Source organism: Macrotis lagotis, chromosome 5 (assembly GCF_037893015.1).
Source record: "Macrotis lagotis isolate mMagLag1 chromosome 5, bilby.v1.9.chrom.fasta, whole genome shotgun sequence".
Classification (NCBI taxonomy): Eukaryota; Metazoa; Chordata; class Mammalia; order Peramelemorphia; family Peramelidae; genus Macrotis; species Macrotis lagotis.
The window spans coordinates 230,942,673-230,950,487 of record NC_133662.1 but is presented as its reverse complement, the minus strand read 5'-3'; the positions used below and the strand labels follow the sequence as shown (position 1 = coordinate 230,950,487).

The 7,815-nt window shown below is 38.3% G+C and overlaps 1 pseudogene; it reads left to right on the top strand.

Annotated features, from left to right (window-relative positions):
• The first annotated feature begins 1,781 nt into the window (after positions 1-1,781).
• On the top strand, positions 1,782-2,644 carry LOC141489507 (ribonuclease H1 pseudogene; annotated as a pseudogene).
• The last annotated feature ends 5,171 nt before the right edge of the window (positions 2,645-7,815 follow it).

The window sequence follows — 7,815 nt, the reverse complement described above, 5'->3', positions numbered from 1 at the left end:
CAGTTCACAATTCCACCATCAGTGCATTAATGTTCCCAATTTTCCCATATCCTCTCCAAAATTAATCATATTTCTTTTTTGCTATCTTAGACAATCCTATAGGAGTGAAGTGGTACTTTATAGTTGTTTTAATTTGAATTTCTCTAATCAATAATGAGTTGGAGCATTTGTTCATATGACTATAAATAGATTTAATTTCTTCGTCTGAAAACTGCCTGTTCATATCCTTTGACTATTTGCAATTGTGGAATGATTTGTTTATTATCATAATTTTAAAGTTGAGGAAACTGCAGTAAAAAGTAGTTAAGTGACTTTTCAAGGGCATTCAACTACCAAGTATATAAAACTGAATGTAAACTCAAATCTTCCTAACTCTAGGTTCAGAGTTCTGTCCCCTGTATCACCTAGCAGTTTCACTGTTTGTTTACAGTGCTTAAGAGGCACAGTGGATGGGACAGCCACATGATGCAATAGATAAGAGTACTGGCCCTGGACTCAGAAGGACCTAATTTCAAATCTGGCCTCAGACACTTAAAAATTACCTAGCTGCGTGACCTTGGGCAAGTCACTTCCTCCCATTGCCTTGCAAAAAACAAAAAAATGAGGCATAGTGGAGAGTTCTAGGCTTTTAATCAGGAAGATTCCTCCTCATGAGTCCAAATCTGGTCTCATATATTTACCAGCTGTGTGACTCTGTGCAAGTCACTTAATGCTGCTTGCCTTGGTTCCTCATCTGTAAAATGAGTTGGATAAGAAAATGGCCAACCACTCCAGTATCTCTTTCAAGAGTCAGACATGATTGAAAAACAAGTTAACAACAATGCCAACAATAAAATGTCTGTTCAAGATATAAATATTGATGAATGAGGAAGCAATATTGAGGAAAGGGAGCAGATATAAATACTTAAGCACATTTATCATAAGTTATGCCAAGAAGAATACAATCAGAAGCAATATTGTCCTTGATAGGCATATAGGCATGCAGCTTGGCAGGTACACCAGTCTCCTCTGAACCAATACATCCAGAAGTCCTTATTTGGAGTAATTCCAACATAGAACCAGCACCTCCACTGTGGTGACACTTAGGTGCACACTCAACAGATCAGATTCCGACTCCCCTTGTCTCCCACAGTCTTAGTCACACCCCTGAAATGTCCATAATCATAGGACTGTTTGCTTGACCCAAATCAATGACCTGGAGGCTACGTGGCAGCCACCTCCACCCAATTGTCAGTTTCTGGGAAGAAGTGAGACTGGACATCTTGATAAATGGGTTGAATTTTGATCCATGTCATTTGAAACTTAGCTAAGAGTCCCTATGCCTTAGAGAGTCCAAAAATTGAGGTCATTCACTGAGTACTTCTTCACCCCTACTCCTCCCTTCATTTCCCTCAGATGCCCTTTCCTATTCTCTCCTCATTCAATCCTGTAGTTCTTTCTGGGGCAGTTTTTTACTTGTCAAAGCAAACTTCTCTATCTGCATGAAGTCATTCCAAATCATTTTCTGCAGTTGATCACCCTCAGTCAATCCTAATCTCTAACTAATATTCAGTTTCTTTCTGTCTTCTGATTTTCTTCCTACAAATTCATCAATGTCTCTTCCCTCATCCTTAAAAATAGCCCTTTTGATCCTTTCATTCCCAATAGATCTCAGTTTTTACCTATCCTCCCTTTTGTGATTAAACTCTTGTGGAAATTTGTCTATAGCCCATGTCCTCGGCTACCCCGGGCCCGCCAGCCGTGGGCCTCCTCCCCGCGCCCACTATGCCCTGGAGCAGGCCATGCTGAGGCTCTGGGTGGCGCTCCCCAGAGTAGCAACGGGTGTCCTCGGCTGTGGCGGTGCCCGGTGCCTGAGCACCTCCATGTTCTACGCCGTCATGAGGGGTCGCAAGACCGGCATGTTCCCCACCTGGAGTGAATGCCAAGCACAAGTGAACCGATTTCCTGCTGCTCAGTTCAAGAAGTTTGCTACTGAGGATGAGGCTTGGGCCTTTGTCTGAAATACTTCAAGCCCTGAACCTACAACAGAGCAGACAAAGAAATGCAACACAAAGGACCCCAAAGTGAAACCAAACAAGAGACCCTGTGAATCATCAGATGAAGATGAGCCTTGCAAAAAAATTGCAAAACAAGATTCTGAACCTTTACTTAGCAAATTATCTTTTCTTATATGGGAGATGCAACCGTGGTTTACACAGATGGCTGCTGCTCCAGTAATGGGAAGAGGAAAGCAAGAGCAGGCATTGGTGTTTATTGGGGAGCAGGCCATCCCTTAAATGTAGGTGAAAGACTTCCTGGGAGACAGACAAATCAAAGAGCAGAAGTACACGCTGCCTGTAAATCAATTGAACAAGCCAAGAATCAAAACATCAGTAAGCTGGTTCTCTACACAGATAGTATGTTTACTATAAATGGTATAACGAATTGGGTTAAAGACTGGAAGAAAAATGGCTGGAAAACAAGCACAGGAAAAGATGTGATTAACAAAGAAGACTTCATTAAGCTTGATAAACTTATTCAAGGCATAGGCATTGAATGGATGCATGTTACTGGTCATTCAGGGTTTCCAGGCAATGAAGAAGCTGATAGATTAGCAAGAGAAGGAGCTAAAAAATTTCAAGATTCAACTTACTATAATTTTTAAAATCTAATTAAAGAGCAAACCAAGTGCTTTTTAGTCATAAAAAAAGAAACTTGTCTATAATCAATATCTCTATTTTAAATCTTTTCCATCACTTCTAAACTGTAGGTTGACTTCAGACCTCATCCAAAGTCATCAAACCTCATCAAATCTCATCAAAACTTCTCTTTCCAAAGTGATCAATGACCTCAATATATGCCAATAACAACAATAGTAATAGCATTTATAAAGTGTTTTAAGATTTGTAAAGATAGCACACATATAACATATTATGAAATATTACATTATATAAATTTAAATATAATTTGATTAAATGATTTTTTCTGAACTCCCTGACTTCCTTTAAGTCCCCACTAAAATTCTTTTTTCTGGAATATTTCTCCAATTCCTTTTCTTTCTAGGGCTTTCCCTCTATTCCTTATTTCTAAATAATTCTATGTATAACTTGATTGGTATATGTAAGTACTTGTTTTCTCCCCCATTAGGCTATAAGATCCTTGAGGGCAAGGACTATCTTTTGCCTCATTTGGCATCTTCAACACTATGATAAGGACTTAATAAATGTTCAGTGACAGACTGACTGACTGACTGACTGATGGATTGAATGATTTTCTCAATCTTTCCCTCTTCTAAACTTACCTTTCATTGTTGAGGGAACCACCTTCTACACTCTCCTTTGTGGCCAGGGTCTGTTGTTCTTAATTGTGTTAATATCTCTTATATACTAAACCTACTGTCTTCTGACACTCCAACCAAGAGAGTCACTTAGATTATAGCAACCTCACACTTGGATTATGGCAACAATAGCCAGCCTGCTGACTGGTCTCCCTGCCTCAAATTTCTCCCCACTATATCCTCTGCTCCTCTGAAAATGTGATCTCCATAAAGCTCAGATTTGACCATAGCATTACTCAATAAACTTCAGTGGCTTCCTAATACCTACACTAACAAAAATAAAACCCTCTGTTTGGCTTTTAAATTCCTTCCTCATCTGATTCCTTCTCTCTTTCTACATTTCTAATATTTTATTTCCTTCCATACCCTCTATGACACAGATTCACAGATTTCTTTGTTCCTTCTACCTCTTCCACCCCTGGAATGTTCTCCTTCCTTTCCTTTGCTCCTAGGTTCAATATCAGATAGAATCTCATCTTCTACAAGAAGTCTCTCTCTTAGTCCCCCTCAACGTCTTCCTTCTATCCATTATTTCTAATTGATTCTGAATATATCTTGCATGCATAGTTGCTTGATTATTGTCTCCTCCATTCAAATCTGAGCTCTTTGAGGATCAAAGTTGCTGTTTGCCTTTCTCTGGCAGTTAGAACAAGTCTGGTCCTCTATAAATGCTTACTCATTTGTGCCCTCCATCCTTTACCATATGTGCTGGCCAGACTACCCAAAGTCAAATTTCAATAGAACTTTAATTTCATTAACATAAGTTGGAATTTCTACTCCTGTTGCCTTCTGCTCCCCAATTGCTAAGTTCATAGAAAGTTGCACTGACCATGGAATTTTGACTTGGAGCAATGACAGAATGAAACCAGAACTAGTGTCAGTTACAGTTTCATGATGTAGGCTCATGAGAATATCAAATAGCTAGGAAAGGGTTCTGATTTTTCTCTCTAAAACAGACCTTTAAAAATCATTTTTCCCCTTGTAGAGGACAGTTAGGTGGTAAAGTAGAATGCCAGACCCAGGATGAGGAAGATTCATCTTCCCGAATTCAAATATGACTCAGACACTTTCTATTTATTTGATCCTGAGAAAGTCTCTTAAATCTATTTGCTTCAGTTAATTCATCTGTAAAATGAGCTGCAGAAGGAACTGGTGAATCACTCCAATCTCTTTACCAAGGAAACTCCAAATGGAGTCACAGAGTCAGACACAACTGAAAAAAGATACTTCCTCCTCTCCAGAACACACCATTTGCTGCCTCTTTGCCATGACTTCTTCTCATGCTGCTATTTCTCTAATTTAAATGTTTTTTCACTTTCCCCATCAAGTTCTTCAACCCCCAGTTCAATACTATCTCTTGATGACTGCTATCCTTACTGGTTTTCTTTACTGATATCTTACAGCACCTATATTTGATACTAAGAAAATCGGTACTTTTTGAATACTGTCTTCTCATGGTCAGGATCATAGATGTACAGCTAGAAAGGACCTGAAAAGTCCTGAAAGGCCATCTAGTTCAATGTTCTCATTTTACAGATGAGGAGTTAATTCTCAGAGAGGTTATGTGATTTTGTCCAGAGTCACAAAGACAAGACTTGAAGAGAAATTTCTAACTCTAAAATTGCTGTATGTTCTTGTTTTGACCCCTTCTCCCATCCACTTAGATTGCAAAGTCTTTGAGGTCATGAGTTTGGTCTATCCAACTATCTGTTGGATAGTCATATATATACACATAGAACCATAAAATTGGAGGAGTTGAAAGATACCTTAAAAATCATTTTCTTAGTCATCCACCCACAAGGTCACAGAAGCAATTAATGACAAAACAGGGCTAGAATTTCCAGTCTTCTGAATCATACTCTTTGTTCTTTCTCTTAAAGCAAATAAATACTTACTGATTGATAAGATTCCCTTCTCTCCCACCCTAATACCTTTCTAGCTCCTAGGTTCCTCCTGATGCCCTTGGTACTTATGCTTAAAACCTAACTCATATTAAGAAGCTAGTGGACTAACAAATAGTCCCTCCAAGGTCTCTCTGCATTTTCAAATGCAAATGGCTAGTTAGGATATCTTTTCAGTGAAAGAAATGCTGGACTAGAAGCCAAAGTATATGGACTGAAGCCCTAACTTTGCCACTTGTCAAGTAAACTACCTAAGCCTTAGTTTCTTCATTTGTAAAATGAGAAAAAGGTTAACAGCTTACATTCTTCACATAGTCGCAAAGGTGAAATATGAAAATGAGTTAAAATCATATAATACCAAGTAAGAGAAAGTTATCTTTTGTTGTTTTGCTTTTAAAAAGAATTACAAAGCATTTAAGAGGGAAATGTTTAATGCAAAGGAGTAAATTTATAATCATAGAATTTCAGCTATTGTGTCATCTTTATGGGAAGAGAATACTTCGAAAGAGTGGAACTATATATATATATATATATATATATGTAAGATTGACCTAGAATCCTTTCCATTTCTATTTTTAACCTCTAGAAAAAATCCTGACACCAGGAGAAGAAAACTGACTTTAGGAGTTTTGATAATAATAACATGAAACTAAATGGGGAAATCTTGGCTTATTGAAGTGAAAATTTGTTGACCCAGACTAATATAGTAGAAAATTGTCCAGATAGACTTTAAAAAAGTTAAATACCTCCAGGTGATCCATCAGAAGCTAAGTTGAGTATATTAGAATGGAAGTCAGGAGGTCTGGTTATGCCCCTCATTTCTGAATATTTATCTCCCTGCATGATCTTAGGAAAGTCACTTTCATTTCTAAGATGAGAGGTTGGATGATCCTTCCTATGATACCTCAGACTGAATTTATTTAGATGTCAGATATCATACATGTATATGTCACAAAGTGTTCTCTTATAAACAATATCATTTCTTCACAATGTAAAAACAAAACAAACAAATAAAAAAACAGATGAGGTGGACAGGCTCAGCTTATCACATTTAACTCAAAGTTCAGCTGAGGCTCAGAATTTAAATGATTTTCCCAAATGGAGAAACCCAAGAGTATACAAAGAGTAAATGGCAAAGTCTACAACAACCCCAGATTTTCAAACCTTAATTCTGATTTCACTTTCCATTTAAGACCCCTCCCTATCCTTTTTAGTTATTTGTGCCTTCTCTCCACTGTCTGCCATACATTGCATATATGTACATGGTGCTTTCCTTCAAAGAATGGAAGCTTCTTGAGGCCACTTCAGTATCATTTCTGTTTTGGAATTCTTAGAGTCTGGTCACAAATATTGATGATTTCTGACTCTTTCCACTAAAAGCATTGTCTTCTATCTCTATTTTTTCAGTCATTCCAGATTTGTCTCAACTTCATTTGGGGTTTTCTCAGTAAAGATACTGAAGTGGTCTAACGTTTTTGTCTTCTTCAGCTCATTTTGCAGATGAAGAAACTGAGGTAAATAGAGATGAGATGATTTCCCCTGGGTCACACAGCTTGTAAGGATCTGAGGTCAAATTTGAACTCAGGTCTTCATACAGGTTCAGCTCTGCCCATTGCACTGCCTAACTACTTTGCATCTCTATACCACTAGCTTTTTTTGAAAGATCCAAATTTCACTCCTTGATTCTGGTGAAAGCACTGCCAAGGTAGAAGAAAGAAGAGACTTCCAAAGCATTTTAGGAATTCCAGAAAATATTAAGTCTGGAAAGTAACTTGATTATCTACATTGCCTATATCCCCTTCCCCCCAGTTCCATGGAAGGTGATAGCGTAAACCTCAAAAAAACCCACCCCTCAAATATAGAAGAATTCTGGTGGAGTTGGAATAAAATTATTTATTAAAAGGGGAAAAGATTAGACACACATGAGGTACAATCAGCTAATGGAGTCCACAACCTAGAAGAGGCAAAGGCAATTTTTTGCTTGAAAGCCACAAAAGGGAGGCTCAGGGATAGATTAGGGTGGAGAGTGAATGGTCTTTTCCCAAAACAGGTGGGACAGAGAAGCAGGACATTTTGCAGCAATGATGGACCACAAGTCTTGTTTAAACTGGTTTGAGGTGACCAACTCATCAAGGCCAGCCAGTGAATACCTGCAAAGATGACAGAGTGAGCAAGACTTTTGACTCATTGTAGGTTCCAGATTACTCTGAGTCCACTATATATATGGATTGTAAGGAAACTCATGGAAAATAAATATGCTAGTCTCAGGATAATATTTATATATGCATAATATTTATGATGTTTCATTCAGAAAAGACCTCTCTTTTCTTTTCATATCTTCCCCTGAGAAAGGATTTCATTAATCTCTGCCCTTATATTCAAATCACTTCACTGGTGACCAAGCTCAGCCAAGTCACTGATGAACACTTTGGGATTACCAACTTCTAGGTCAAACAGGGAAGAAGTCTCAGAATAAGAGTATGTGCCAGGGTGGCTAGGTGGCGCAGTGGATAGAGCACCAGCCCTTGAGTTAGGAGTACCTGAGTTCAAATCAGACCTCAGGCACTTAATAATTGACTAGCTGTGTGGCCTTGGGCA